Source organism: Ceratotherium simum, chromosome 23 (assembly GCF_057802395.1).
Source record: "Ceratotherium simum simum isolate JZ-2026a chromosome 23, ASM5780239v1, whole genome shotgun sequence".
Classification (NCBI taxonomy): Eukaryota; Metazoa; Chordata; class Mammalia; order Perissodactyla; family Rhinocerotidae; genus Ceratotherium; species Ceratotherium simum.
The window spans coordinates 36,071,869-36,088,523 of NC_141922.1; the positions used below are offsets into that span (position 1 = coordinate 36,071,869).

General features: G+C 43.6%; 1 protein-coding gene across 1 annotated transcript in view; it reads right to left on the reverse strand.

The window, feature by feature from the left end:
* The window catches only part of BAALC (BAALC binder of MAP3K1 and KLF4), a 98,039-nt gene that overhangs the window by 16,267 nt on the left and 65,117 nt on the right, over positions 1-16,655 (reverse strand). The window lies entirely within an intron of this gene.

A 16,655-nucleotide genomic window follows, 5' to 3' on the forward strand; every position in this document is an offset into this window, starting at 1 on the left:
GTTGGACTGAGCATGCATCCCTCCCATAACAAATGCTAAGAAATGACAGAATGAAGTTTATATAAATAGCCTCACTGAAAGGCAAGAGGAAGACTATAGTGAAGAATTCTTGGATGAAGAATATCTGAATGAAAAGAGAAAAGGTGGCCCAGAAAGCATGAGGAGGAGCACCAGGTGGAATATAAGAAGTGGGCAGAAGCTCTGAGATAGTCAGGGAGGCTGGGGGAGCCAGGTTGGCCATTCTCCACCAGCTGAGGCCAGTCAGCAATGATGGAGCAGTCTGTGAGGGTGGGATACTATGGTACAATAAGAAATATATATTTTCTCTTCATCTCTGATGAAGATTTGGTCTTCATCCTGATGTGCCAGGAGCCCTGGCACAAAGCTCCTAAAACCCTTGTAATTTCTTGAGTGATTGGGGTGACAGGAGCATCTTTTGTTATAATATTTGGTCTTTTCTCTCAGTTCATGACATGGAGTTCCTAAATCCCTTGGAATTTTGTGAATGATAGGAGCACCATTTGTTCTAATGAGACAACTCTTGGTGGGCCCCTAGATAGCTTCAGGATGGGGGCTGGTGGCCAGAAAGACCTAACTTTGATTAGAAGCTTGGAACTTTCATCCCCACCTTCCAACGTCTGGGGAGGAAAGAGGGGTTGGAGACTGAGTTAATAATTAATTATGCCTACATGACAAAACCTCCATAAAAAGACCCTTAATGACACGTTTAGGGAGCTTCCATGTTAGTTAAAGCATCCATGTGTTGGGAGTTCTGTCCCCAACTTCATGGGGACAGAAGCTCCTGCACTTGGGACTCTTCTGGACCTCGCCCTATGTATCTCTTCATCTGGCTGTTTATTTATATCTTTTATAATATCTTTTACAATAAACTGATAAATTTAAATAAAGTGTTCCTGAGTTCTGTGAGTCATTCTAGCAAATTATCGAACCCTGAGGAGGGGACACAGGAATTCCGACTTATAGCCAGTTGGTCAGAAGTACAAGTGGCAATCTGGGACCCACAACTGGCATCTGAAGTGGGGGGCAGTCTTGTGGAACGGAGCCCTTAACCTATGGGGTCTGCACTAACTACACAAAGTTAGTGTCAGACGTGAATTGAATTGTAGTACACGCAGTTGGTGTCTGGAGGGTTGGAGAATCGGTTCATGTAGGAAAAAAAGAATCCCACATATTTGGTATCAGAAATGTTTTGAGTAGAAACAGTACAGGTAAGGGCTTGACTCAGAGAGAGGGGCAATGCTCTTAGGGGCTGGTGACACCTGAGAGAAAGAGAAAATTCCTGCCAAGAAGGCTGGCTTTCTGAAAACAGTGCCAAGAGTTAGGCCGACAGAAGTTTTCATCCCTGCCTTCCAAGTGGGCTTGTTAAATAGATGCAGCTAACATTCTAACAGAAAATTTCAGTTAATAAAATTAGTACAAAAACAAGAATAAACAAACATTGGGGAAGGCCAACACCATGAAAGAGTGACAACAAACTCTACAATGGAGACCCCAAAGGAAATGGAGTTAATATGGTATGCAGCAGAAAATTTTAAATAATTAAATTATTTTAAATATTTAATATTTTACGTAATTGATCTGCTCAGAAAAATGAGGAAAGATAACATAACCACAAGATGAAGACAAGAATGACCAAAAAAGTTTCAATTAGAGGTACTTGAAATAATAATTTTAACTGTTGAAATGAATGGGAAAAAAAAATCAACAAGAAGCTGAATAGCAGGATAGATAAAGAGCAACTTAGTGAACTGGAAAAGCAAGCCAAGGAATTCTTCTGGAAGGTAGCACAAAGGGGTAAGTGGATGAATGAAAAACATATTAGGAAACACAGAATAAAAATCCAGAAATTATACCTTAATCAAATAACAGTTCTACAAAGAGAGAGTAGAGAAAATTGAGGGGAAGCAATATTCACAGAAATAATAGCATTTCTCAGAACTGAAGCAAGACATGAAACCTCAGATTGAAATAGCCTACTAAGTGCTTGGCAGGATAAATAAAAATAAAAGCCTAACCGAGACAGATCTTAGTGAAATTTCAGAACACCACTGATAACAAGAAAAGCTTCAGAAGAGGCAAGAAAAAAATCAAGAATGAGATTCACATCAGACTTTCATCAGCAACCCCATGGCTGATGAAAAGCCAATTTACTGGCTATCAGAAAACTATGGAACAATGTCTTCAAGATTTCAAAGAATATGTACATTTAAAGTCTTTTATTGCCAAAATATATTACCAAATTTACCTCTGTAAATCTTTCTCCAATTACCCTATTCCCTGTCTGCCAACAGTACATGAAATGGCAATATTCTCCAAACTTACAAATACTGAATATTTTCTTTTTTGTTTCTCATGTTTGCCAATTTAAGAGGTAAAATAAAGTATCTCATTGCTTGGATTTACATGTCTTGATTTACTAAAGATATTATACTATTGGCTAATTGTGTGGAGTTTTCTTAAATTGTCAAGTCATTTGCCTATCTTCCTTTGGGGTGTTAGCCTGGGTTTGATTTTAATCAGACTTAAGGAAAACAAACAAAACCCTTTCCCAGAGTGTTGAGAAATTATTTGCCATGAAGCAGGCATGAGAAGCACGGTATAATTGATATACTAAGGGAGGAGTGGTTGACTAATCAGAGCTGATGAGGCTGCAGTCCCAACACAGCTGAGGACGCAGTGATCCAAAGGACACACATGTCCACACGTCACCCACCTGCTCTGCAAAATGCTAAGAGGCGTTCAACTGTGCCATGGAATAGAAATCAGAAGTCGAACATTGAAAGTCACAACAGAAAATGCCTGGTCCAGAGCTTCCTGATTGGCAGGCTACGTTGGGGCATTGTGTATGGGTTCCAGATGTGCAGAGAAATGGACTCCTTCAGCGGGGCTTGCCCCAAATCTTTGTGTCCCGCTTCCTCCACCAGTCAGCAGACTGGCTCCCTTTTCGTCCCATCCCCCCTCCATCCCAAAAGGGGTGCATGTGTATGGACACCCCAGCACACACATTCAATCTCCATCCCCACTGCTCCCTGCAAACAGCTGCCTCTTGGCCTAGGAGAGTGCACACTTGGAGAATGGATCAGGAGAAGAGGCCTATAAGACCCTGGAAGCAGGCTTGGTGTGATTTAGGCTGGTAATTCCAGGGTCCCAGCACCCACAGAAGAGTCTAGAACAGAGCTTCTCAGTATGGTCCAGGAACCAAACTGTTTTTACGGTCTGCTGTCGGATAAGTACACAAGCATTTAGAAATTTCTATAGCAACTTGACATTGCTGGAAATCCAAGGGTGAACTTGTCTGTTTGAACTTCTCTGAGTGAATAGGGTATAGACCAGTTCTGGTGCTGTCAAACTCACGTGGTAAGTCACAAGTGGTGTGAGCTGTGTATGAGTCTGGCACGGTAGGACCACATATTCGTCTGTGATGGACAGGGGAGAAAAGCAACTGGTCCTGAAGGAGGGCTGGGGGCTTTGGGAGGTATGTCCCCTTGGCCCCTGGATAACTTGCTCTGTGGGGAAAGGTGGGGCCAAGGGGGGTTAGAAGAGGGGGTCTCTAAGTACAAGACCGAGGCAGAGACCCGGCTTACCTAAATCTAGGGTGAAACTGCCTTCAGCCCTTGGGGCTGCTGAGTGGGACTCAAGGCTAGCCGGTGCTACCTTGACTGTTTATCTCAGTGGGCCATACAAATGTTACCATTTTATATGTGGGTCAGGACTTGGTACCTGGGTTGAGGGTGGGTAAGAGGCCCTACTGAGCCATCCACTGAATCCACCATGGTGCTTCCAGCCTGGGTGGGGATGGCCACCACCTTGTCCCATTCTGAGACACTTCAAGACATGCATCTGACCCCAATCCTCCCCAGGCCCACAGCCAGGACCCTGTGGGGGTTAGAGGACAGGGAACACAGCTCCCTTCCCTTCCCACCCCACAATGCAATCCAGTTGCTGAGCCAGGAGGAGGGTGGCAAGGCAGGAAGGAGGGGTTGAGGCACCAGAAGCCAAGAGCAAGCAGTGGAGAACACATCCCAGGGAGGCGGATACACAACAGGAAGTGGAACTGATCATGAGTCAGAGCTCCAAGCCCCTGGCATATGCTCCTTTGTCCCATAGGATTTCACTTACAAAACACAAATTCAAAGATAAAATTGTTAAGAATTTCAAGATGGCACCTGCAGAGCATTAAATCCTAAGTACAGGGCCCCTTCTGAGCCCAGCAGGCCCTGTGTGGCTGCACTGTCACACACCCATGAAGCTGGTCCTGCCAACACTTAGAGATCGGGCAGAGCTGCTGTGGCTGAGGTACAAATGTCCAGTCCTTCCTGCTCAGCAGCCCATCCATTCCCTGAGCATCTCTGCTAAGCCTCAGGGTTCCTAGAAACAGTTTGAAAAATCACTCATTTGGTCCAGTGTTTTCAGTTTTCATTGGTGGCGAAACAAAAATTAGAACTCAGGTTTCTTAATCCCCAATCCAGGGACTTCCTCATCTAGTAAATGGGAACAACAATTCCTACTGCCTGGGGCTGTTGTAAGGATTAAACGAGACAATATATAAAGGTTCACAGTATTTGGCACATACATTGTACTTATTATTATTTATGGTCCAACACCAGCTGCCTTGTCTCCTCGTGGTGCCCCCCTCCATTAGCCACATTAGTTACATTCTTGGTTTACAAGTCACACAATCAACACCTGTTAAGGGCTAAACGTCTGGCCCACTGGGCCTGATAAACAAGCAGAGAAGCTCTGATGACAAGCAGAGAACCAGGGCTGGGCTTGGGGTTAACACTGCCAAACAGTGAGCAGGGGTCAGCTGCGCAGTGTGCTGAGGTCACTGGAGGGGTCAGGAGTATGGGGTCATTTACTGTTACTTCTGCCTTCAATAAACCAGGTGATTTTGCTGCACGGATTTCATTTAACTAGTATCTTCTAGTTCCAGAAATCATAGACTCAAGGCTGGAAAACTTGTAAACTACAAAAAAAAAAAATTTTTTTTACCTCATCACCCAGAGATATCCCCTGTTAACAAGGAGATGCATGTCCTTCCAGCAGATGCTACTGGTGCCCACCCAGGTCCACTGACCTGAGCCCTGCACCCATCCCCCAGCTGCGATGGATGTTGGTGGCTAATGGCTCACACCTGCCCCCTTCTCCTAAGGCTTGCCCTTGGCCGAAGGTAGCCCTCTCACCAGGAGAGCCTGGCCAGTTATGCCAGGGGCAGCCCATGGTCAATGATTGACTAAAATTGTGTGTGTGTGTGTGTGTAGGGGGTGTGTGTACAACAGCCCAGACCCCTTGCCTCTGAGTGGGACAATTTCTGTCTCTTTGCTCCAAAGCAACCCATGGGATCAGGCTGAGGCTAAACTAATTCTGAAACCACATCTTTGCTCAGCTCCTTCCCCTGGCCCATCCTGTTTCCCTCACTCCCTCCCTCACACAGTTGTCCTCCCAGGAGTGTCTCCAAGAGTCACTTGCATAAAATCCCCATCTCAGGTTTTGCTTCTAGAGAACAGAACCTAAGACAGCATATATACCCTGCATGCTGCATATATTCCTTCTGCCCCTCTACGCTCACTCTCCCCTCCTCTCCACCCTGCTCTGTGTCCCAGGATAGTGACCTGAATGCTCTATGTCAACAGGCTCCCTTGCCCACTGGCTTCTAGTTGAGTTTGCCAATGAGTTTGCATCACTAGCTATAGAGAGGAGGGGTCTGCATTCCTCTGGCTCCCTCCCTGCCGTGTTGCCACGGGTGCACTGAGTCCTCTATACACTCCTCCAGCAGAAGAGGGTACAGAACCAAGAAAAGCCCAAGATGTTGTGCAATTAGGAGGCTCCTGATGACTTGAGGGAGAGCTCAGAGGAGTGGTGGAAACAGGACAGATGGTAAGTTGTTGAAGAAGGAGTTACAGATGCTGCGTCAGTTAGGGTTCTTAGCTGCAAGCAACAGAAATGGACTCCAGTGAATTAACGTAGAAAAGTGATTCATTTAAATGATCTGTGAAGCTTCTAGACTTTCTGGGAGGGCCAGAGGCGATCTATCAAGGAACAATGTCCTAATCCTTCCACAGACCTTGTCCCACCAACACCTAGACCCTGGAAACTGGCCTCAGCACTGCTGCCACACTTATACTAAAAGATTATTGTTGTTTTTCTGAAATTCAAGTTTAAGTGGGTGTCCTGAATTTTATCTGGCAACTCTACTGGGCATCAAGTGACCCAGACTCGGCGGATGTTGTTGTGAGGGCTGCATTATACTAGACCCCGAGCTCCATCTGCCTCTCCACTCCATGCCACCCCTCTCAAACCTGGGAGATGAGAGACACCCTTATTTTACAGAAGAAACAGGTTTAACCCAGGTTCTATATGTTTCCACCGCTTATGGTCTTAGCAAGTATTTACATTTGCTTCAAGGAAAAACTCACCAGTAGGCAGTTCTCAAATTTTAGTGTGCACGAGACCCACCTGAGGTGTCTGTTAAAATGCAGATCCCTTTATCCAACCTCCAGAACTTGTGAGTGAGTAGGGGCCCAGGAATATGCATTTTCACAAGTACCCTCCACCCCACTCCATCCTCAGTGATTCTGAGTCAGGGAATTCTAAAGACTGCACCTTGAGGCTCCTGACCTAAAGATGGACACTCATGCTAGTTTTGACGGTTGCATGCAAAATGGCCATCTAGATTTCTTTCCACAGTGAATTCTGTAGTAGTAAATTGAGAGACATTTGTGTGCCCCTAGGGTATGTCTTTTTATGACACCCTTCACAAATTTTCACTCCATCAAGAAGACAAGCCAAATCACTGACTTTGCCAAAAGACAGGAAACAGCTGTGTCCAAACCTTGCTGATAAATTGCAACCAAGGACTTCTTGCCATAGTTTCTTGCTATTTTGGAAATGGAGCTGGGAGGGGGGCAGAGTATAGAAATGAAAAACGATAACTGGAAGCCACATGGAGAGCAGGCCAAGGGGCACTTCCTCCTTAACCTAAGCACCTGGCTTTCCTTGGTGAAGGCGTCACAGAGTCTGTCCAAAGTCACCGAAACTCCCTGCAAGTCATTTCCCTCAATGACCAAAAACCAAAGTATAAGACATTAGCGGTCTATTTGGGAAGAAACTCCTAATGTCACATCAGATGAAACTCTGGCTCATCAAACATTGTCTGGGCTCAGGCCCTGAACACACAGCTGATGATAATTTTGTCTGGCCTGAGGTATAAAATTAAATAAACTGCAATTACCCAGCCACTTACGAAGAATTTGTCTCCTCATTTTTCAAAATGAACTAGAATGGGAAGGTGTCTGTGATTTCTTCAATATAATGAGTAATTTTTGAGCACACAATATGTGTAAGAAACTGAAACGTGACTTTTTGTATGGTTAATATAAGAAAAGTCTTAAAATATGGCGAGCAACCCTTACATTTATTGTCAATTGATTTTGGGCAAGGGTGCCAAGACAATTCAACAGGGAAAGAATAGTTTTTTCAACAAGCGTGCAGAGACAGCTGGATATCTACACGCAAAAGAATGAAATTGGACCCCTACCTCATACCATACACAAAAATTAACTCAAAATAGATCAAAGATCTAAATGTAAGGGCTAAAACTATAAAACACTTAAAAGAAAACATAGGTGCAAATCTTCATGACCTTGGATTAGGCGATGGTTCCTTAAAAATGACCCCAAAAGCACAAGCAACAATAACAAAAAATAGATAAATTGGACATCATCAAAATTTAAAACTTTTGTGCTTCAAAGGACACCATGAAGAAAGTGAAAGGACAATTCACAGAATGGGAGAAAAATTTTGCAAATTATATATCTGATCAGGGACTCTTACTCTCAAAGAAGTCTTATAACTCAATAATAAACAGACAGTACAATTAAGACATGGGCAAAGGACTGGAATAGACATTTCTCCAAAACAGATATGCAAATGGCCAATAAGCACGTGAAAAGATGTTTAACATCATTAGCTAGCACGGAAATAAAAATCAAAACCACAACGAGATACCACTGCAAACCCACTGGGATGGCTGTAATAAAAAAGACAGATAATAACAAGTGTTGACAAAGATGTGGAGAATTTGGAACCCTCATACACTGCTGGTGGGACTGTAAAACGCTGCAGCCACTTTAGAAATCAGTCTGTGTCAAAAGTTAAACACAGAGTTACCATATGACCCAGAAATTCCACTCCGAGGTAGATACCCAAGGGAAATGAAAACCTATGTCCACACAAAGACTTGTACATGAATGTTCCTAACAGCATTATTCATAATAGCCAAAAAGTAGAAACGCCCCAAATACCCATCAACTGATGGATGGACAAAGAAAATATGGTCTATATATACAACAGGATATTATTTGGCAATAAACAAAATGAAGTACTGATAAACCTTGGAAACATGCTAAGTGAAAGAAGCCAGTTACAGAAGGTCACATATTGTATGATTCCATTTATATGAAATATCCACAAATAGGCAAATCTACAGACAGAAAAGTAGATTAGTGGTTGCCTGGAGCTAGGGTTGTTGGGGGGAGATGAGGAATGACTGCTAATAGATACAGGATTTCTTTATAACGAGATGAAAAATGTTCTAAAATTGTGGGGATGGTTGCCCAACTCTGAGAATATCCGAAAAACCATTTAATTGTACCCTTTAAACAGGCCAATTGTATGGTATGTGAATTATAGCTCAATAAAGCTATAATTTAAAAAATGGTGAGCAACACATTTTGGAATGTTATACTGACTAAAGAAAATAAAGCAGCACATTCAGACTTGAACAGCAATGGCTGGGGAGAGAGACTGACTAATGAACCTGTACAGTCTATAAGGGCAACGCAGTCCCCAAAGGCCATGGGTTCTGACTAGCAGGGCATTGGAAGGCCACTGCTCCCTGAGTGAATCGCCAGCCTGTCGCATCTGCCATTGGCTGTGGGGGGTGCTGGTAAAAGCAGCTTCCCCACAGTAGCCAGCAGCCTGCAAGAAAGATGCCTGCTGAGAGCAACAGCTGGAACTGGAGGACCACAAGAGGAAGCACGGAGAGTCCTGTCTGTCCTTGGTGCAATCAGGCACGAATTCTCCTCTCCCCAGAGACACATAGGAGACAACAAACAAGCTAATGAACTGGGAGGCAGTCAAAAGGAAAAATCAAAATCTTATTTTTCTTCTCCATACTGATACAGTTAGAATCTGTGTGTTTTCTCTGAGGGCTTACTTACCCTTCCCTTTCTCCCTTTGATCCCCTCAGTGGCACCTCCCTTCCTTGAAGCTTCCACCTCTGTCCCCAGATCACCACAGAGCAGATTCTCCTGGGCGGGTACCCACCATATCTCTGTGTTAATTATTGTGCAGCCGTCCCAACCCTGTAATAAAAATTCAGCTCTCTCACCCACCAAATGTGCTTCCTATCTTACTGTTTCGAAGGTATGCAATATTGCTTTTCCAGATCCTTCCTCCCAAATTGCTCAAAACACTTCTCTGATGCTCTTCCCTTTCCTTTTCGTCTCCCCTTGAATGATGCTTTTAAACTTTTAAAATGTCTACCTGTGTATGAGTTTGCCACGGCTGCCCCAACAAAGTACACAGACTGGGTGGTTTTTTTTGGTAAGGAGATCAGCCCTGAGCTAACATCTGCCAAGCCTCCTCTTTTTTTGCTGAGGAAGACTGGCACTGGGCTAACATCCGTGCCCATCTTCCTCCACTTTATAGGGGATGCCTCCACAGCATGGCCTGACAAGCAGTGCATCGGTGCGCGCCCAGGATCCGAACCTGTGAACCCCAGGCCGCCGCAGCGGAGCACGCACTTAACCGCTTGCACCACCGGGCCGGCCCCCAGACTGGGTGGTTTAAACAACAGAAGCTTATTTTCTCACATTCTGGAGGTTAGAAGCCCGAGATCAATGTGTCAACAAGGCTGGTTTCTTCTGAGGCCTCTCTCCTTGGCTTGTAGGTGGCCATCTTCTCCCTGGGTCTTCACATGGTCTTCCCTCTGTGTATCTGTGTCCTAACCGCCTCTTCTTATAAGGACATCAGTCATATTGCATAGGGTCCACACATATGACCTCACTTTACCTTAATTACCTCTTTAAAGGGCCTATCTCCAAACACAGTTACATTCAGAGGTACTGGGGGTTAGGATTTCCACATATGAATTTTGACGAGACACAATTCAGCCCCTAACACCTTGCTTTTCCTTTTATAAAATAATGTTTATATTTTTCTTGTATAAGAAATAGATGTTTTATGTAGAAAACTTTACTGGTAATAAAAAAATAAGAAAATGAAAATTATCCATAATCTTATCAACCACGGATAACTGTTAGTTGACATTTGGCCTACTGTGTCCTCAAACTTCTTTCAATGCATAGACACAGAAATATAGATTTTAAGAAATGAGATTATACCATAATACTATTCCACTTTCCCCCTTATCTATCAAGATTTCTACTCAGCTTCATTCCTCCTTCATCTGCTTCTTCCTTATCATAGATCACTTACTTGTTCTTTTATCATTTGTCTTTCAATTAGCCAATCATTTGAAAAATATTTATTCAGTGCCTACTACGTGCCAGGCACTAGTGGGTGCTGGGGCTACACCTAAGGCTTATAGTCCAGCAGGGGCGCAGGCTCTCAGCTAAATCCTCCGTCTGCCTACCTTCCTCTTCTTCCCGCTTCTCCTAGTCTCTACTGAGTCCCCAAATTCCACACCAGAGAGGAAACTAGGCGATGGATGGCAAAGATTGAACTCTCATTGGAGGGAGAAGGAAGATAAGAATTTGAACTGCCATTGACACAATTCTCTGTGAGAGATGGAGGGTGAGGCAAGGCAGAGAATATTAAGAAGACAACAGGGGCTGGCCCGGTGGCGCAGCGGTTAAGTTCGCATGTTCTGCTTCGGCGGCCCAGGATTCACTTGTTGGGATCCTGGGCACGGACCTACTCACCGTTCATCAAGCCACGCTGAGGCAGCATCCCACAGAGAAGAACTAGAAGGACCTACGACTAGGATATACAACTATGTACTGGGGGCTTTGGGGAGAAGAAAAAAAAATACCAAGATTGGCAACAGATGTAAGCTCAGGGCCAATCTTCCTCAAAAAAAAAAAAAAAAGCGTGTGTGGAGAAAGAGAAAGCAAATTTGGCAATAAGTCTATAGTTACAGAATTTATATAAAAAAAAGAAGACAACAAATCTTAGCCATCTATGTATCTAACTCCCTCTTCCTCTTCCATGTGACCCAGTCTGAGCCCACCTTCTTACTCAGGCTAAAACCGCCTCTCCAGGGAATTGTCTACCTGAACAGTCCCGGGCACCCTGACACGCAGTGCCCTCTCCTACAGTGATGAACCGATGCCTGGGAAGAGAGTCCCAGGAGCTGGGTGGGAGGAGGCCCCTCCAGGGGCTGGTGCAATCCTGCCCATCATGGCCCCATTTCTGCTTGGATGGGGAGGCTTACTGTGAACTTTTATTCTTATCCCACTTCCTTACGTGTCCAGACAAGGTATCCTGCTTGTGGTCTGGCTTCTTTCCACAAAGTCGACAGATCTAATCAGTCAGGGATTTAAAAACAACCTGGGGGGTGACACCCTAACACTGCTACAAAGGTGCCTGGCCCCATGCTAGGCTTCATGCCTGCCCTTTAGACTCTTTTGCTTAGTCACTGAAATTTTTGCTTAAGGAAAGAGTCTTCCAATGCAACTTTCCTCCTTGTTTTCTGTTATTCCTTGGTTCAATCACTTTTGGGGTGGTTAGCCCTTTAAGGAAGTGGCAGCTGCTTTCCTGGTTGTTTTTTCACTCCTTGACATTTTCTGAGCTTAGTACAACCTGCCTCTTCAGCAGGCTCTTTCCATGCTGGCTGTAGCTGGTACTAGATTGTTCTCCTAGGTGGACATTAGAAATTAGGTAATATATCTTTATTACATAAAGGAAGTATATTTGGGTCAATCAGAATTAGGAGAATTAGGTCATTGGAATTGTTTTAATTCTTGAAATTTAAAAATCATGCAAAGCAATCAATCAATCCTTTAGCATCTATGAGTGCCTACCCTGTGCCTAGCACTGGGCTGTTATTAGGGGATATCAAACAGTTACCTACAGGAATCCTTTATGCTTCTGTAATTTAATTGGGAATTTAATAGCTTATTTAAGAATTACTGAAAGATAGAGCCATGAAAAATTTAAATAACAAGATACTGTTTCTTACCCATCAGAATGGCAAACGTTAAGAAGCCTGATAATATTAAATGTTGAAAGGGTGTGGGTTAATGGGTTCTCTCACATATTACTGGTGGGATTGCAAATAGAACTATTTTGGAGGACAATTGGAAGAGCCTATTCAAGTTTCAAGTGTGCACACCATGATGACTCAGCAATTCCAGCCCTCAGTATCTATTTCAGAGAACCTCTCACCACTGCACAAAGAGGCCTGTGGAGGACGTTCTTTCCACCACTGTGACAGTGAAAATGGAATCAATGTGGCCATTCATCAGTTGGTAATTACTAAATAAATTGTGTTTTACCTATACTATGGAATTCTATACAACAATTTAAAAGTATAAAGATTTATATAGATAGAAGCCCAATATATAATGATGAGTGGAGCAAGTAGAGAATAAATATGTACAAACGATAGCATTTACGTAAGAAAAAAAACTACGTTACATACTATGTTATTATTGTTGTATTTTTTGCATGGGAATACATACATATGTATGTAATACATATATATATCTTTATGTACATATATGTGCATGTATATATATATATATATAAATATATATATATATGCTTGTATGTGTGTGTGTACACACAACAAATTGATAACAATGTCTGTCTCTGGGGAAAAGGCAGGGGACCAAGATCAGAGGGCAGTTAATGGGACCTTATCTGTAACATTTCTCCTTTTTTAATATATTACTTGTGAAATAAAAATGATTTTTTAAAAATAGAGCTATGTCATATTCTGCCTCTTCTCATTAGTAATGGCTTTGGACCCACCCAGAGTATTTTTTAGTTATTAGATTACATTTAATCATCAAATATGCTATCAAAAATAGTAATCAAACATAATGACACACAAGACAAGAACAAGAACGACACACAAGAATACATTGCTATTAGCCTATTCCACAAAGAATGTTCAACCATTTTAAAATAAAGAGATGGGATATCTGGCTCTCTGTAGAGCAGTCAGTAATATTCACTGGGGCACCCTAACATTAAATGTGGATGGAACAATTTACAGTTGTTTGTAAGAACCTGGGAGTTACTTACATGAATGAAATCAGGCATGGGTAGTCCTCACAGAGGAGAAGATTCTTGAGCAGTGTTTAAAAGGAAAGACTAGGCATTGTTGGCATGAAGGTTAATAGAAGAAATGAAATGAAACTCATATTTGTGGGCTTCTGCTGAGTGCCAGCCTCTTGCTCAGAGCCAAGGATACCAAGATGGAAAGACTCCTGAAATGAGTGATAGCTAAGAGCATGGGGCTGGAATTTGATTCCCAACTCCACTTCTTTGTCACACCAACCTTGTTAAGTAGGTGTTATGACCTTCCTTTTTTTTTTTTTTTCCCCTCAGAAACCACGGTTCAGGGAGGTTAAGTAACCTGCCTGAGGTCTTTCCAGGCTTCCACCCAGGTCTGGCAGACTCTAAAACTTTGGCTTTCACATGCATTTGTGTTTGCTCACATCATTTAAAAAAGATCTACAGTCAATCATATTCTCCCTTTTCAGGGCTAGGTAATAACAAGGAGATGTATGGTGTCATCTAAATAAATGAAAGGCTTTTGGTTTGCTGTTTTAAAGATAATCCTCCAGGGTAGAGCAGATCTTTAGAATACTTTAGAATCCAAGTAACTTGCCTGCAGAATCAAGTAGGTCACACTGAAGTACAGATAGTGAGAAGATGAGTGTATTTAATTAAACTACCTAGGTGCATTTTCTACCCCTCAGACCTCCTGCCAGGTGCTCAGCCATCTGGGTCACCCACTGAAGATTCATCATCCATCCCCTAATACTCAGAAGCCACTGCCAGGCTTATTTTCTGCACTCAACATCTCCCGTGTCAGAGCGCAGCCAGTTGGTCTTGGGCAATCTTTACTCCACGCAGGATCATGGCTACTTGCTCTGGGGTGGAAAATAATTCCAGGGAAGCTCACAAAACCAGGGTGTTGCAGACACTTGGTGATCCAGTCAAGGGGACAGATAGGGGCTGCCAAACTAAGAGGAGAAGGGATGGCTGCCTGCGGATTCCATTCTCCCCTTGGCAGCCAGAACAATCTTTTAGAACTATGAATCTGATCTCCGCCCACCCCTTCATGGACTTCTCAATGCCTTTAGGATAAAGTCCCAAATCCCTACATGCCCTGCAAGGCTCTTTGTGAGCTCTCTTGCCTCTTCCGGCTTTTTTACGCTCTCCCCACTGTTCTCCATGTTTCAGCCTTATTGGACATTAAAGGCACTTCACTGCCTTTACAACACTGTCCCTTCTACTCAGAATGCTCTCCCCTTGGCCTGGCTAATTCTCTGTCTCAACTTTAACATGACTTCCAAAGGGGGACCTTCCCAGACTCCTCTCTCACACCAGGATGGGTTCCCCCGTTCCCCTCCCACAGCACCTTATGCTTCCTCTTTGGAGCATTCATCGCTGTTGGTATTTTTTGTTCCACGCCCGCCTGCCCCACTAGTCTGGTTGCTCCATGAAGACAAAGACCATGACCATCTCTTTCACTACCATGCCTGGCATATATGAGGCTTTCAAGAAATGTTTGTTGAAAGAGTCTTGAACCATTGGGCAGGTTGCCAGACCCAATATCATCACTGCAAGAAGAAGCTGCCATGTAGACCTCTATGTGTTAAGTGTTTTCTTCCTTGATGTACCAAATGGCTGAAATTCCAGGGCAAACAAGTGCAAATATGCTTGCTGTTCCCATTACTGTGGAGGTATCAGGGAGCGAAGCAGGAGCTCACACAAACAGTGAAATCGGCCTGACAGAGACCTATCATAAGCCTCCAGCCACTCACCCCACACACCTCTTCAGGTTGCTGTGGCTCCCAGGGGCTCCCAGTCAAGGCTGGTGTCCATCCAGGATTCAGGACTGAGTGCGAAGTGAAGACAGGACTGTTGGTCTTGCCAGATTTCATTTGCCCTTTGGGGGTCTGTGCTACAGGAAGGAGGGACAGCTTCTCATCATGAACGTCACAGCCCTCTGGCGAAAGCAGCTCTCCAGCAACCTCAGCTCAGGAAGGTCACCCTGAACCCAGCTCCAGGAAGGGCTGGTGACAGGGCTGGGCAATGCTGCCTGGGGGCTGGTGATGGTACAAGCGAGAAGTGAGTCACACTGGGCTTTCCTTTCCTCTCTCTACAGATGGCTGCATCGCTACTGGGGAGCTTTGATGATGTGGCTTTGGAAAGGTGCCAAGGGCCTGACCCCTGGGCCTTTGATTCCAGGAAGGAAGGCCTACAGGGCCAACCTTGTGCAGAAGAGGAAGGGTTCCCAGCCACCAAAATGCTCCCTCCTTTCCACTGATGCTTGAAATTTCTTACCCAGGGGACAATATCTTTTACACTATGATTAGCACTAAGGTTTAAAATTTAGTTACTTCCAGGAGAGGGAACATGGTAACTTAAATTCACCTCTCTCCACCTCTCCCAATCTTTTAAAGGCAGAAAGGATTCTTGTTTATGAGAATGACCTCACAGATTGCTTCTGGGTTGAAGAATCCAAGTAATTAACCAGTGGACAAGAAGTTAAAGAAAAGAGAGACATTAAGTTGATTTATTTAATAGGGTTTAGGTGGAGAAGAGATAGGAAGCAGAAGAGTGGTGTCAGGGAGAAAAAGAGGAAGGAAAGAGATTTAGGGAGAAAATTTGAGAGTCAGAGAATTTCAAAGAGGTTTTGTTGTGCATCAAAAGTTAACCCCATCCAAAATCCTGCCATTTGTGACCACATGGATGAAACTGGAGGGCATTATGCTAAGTCAAAGAAGCCAGACAAAGACAAATACTGCACAGTATCACTTATACGTGGAATCTAAAAAAAAAGTCAAACTCATGGAAACAGAGAATAGAATGGTGGTTGCCAGGGCCTGGGGGTGGGGGAAATAGGGAGAGGCTGGTAAAAGAGTACAAACTTTCAATTATAAGATGAATAAGATCTGAGGATCTAATGTAAAACATGGTGACTAGAGTTGATAACACTGTATTGTATAACTGAAATTTGCTAAGAGAGTAGAACTTAAGTGTTCTCACACACAAAAAAGGAGGGTAAATATGTGAGGTGATGAATGTGTTAATTTGATGGAGGAATCCTTTCACAATGCATATTATATCAAATCACATTGTACACTTTAAATATCTCACAATTTCATTTGTCAATTATACCTCAATAAGTCTGAAAGAAAAAGGAAACTCTTTCATTTATGGTATTTTTTCTTATAAGAGCAAGGTTCGAATTGCTTTTTCTTCTTCATTCCATATCTCTGAGTCTGACTCCATTTTAGACTGAACCTCTTGGGGCCCTTAGTGTCTGTGAGTTGAATGACTTAAATTCATGTTCTTTCCACAAGCATCATTGGTGGCCACCTCGCTGAGTGCACCCGAGGAGTGTGCTACAGTGGGGTGGGTACTCC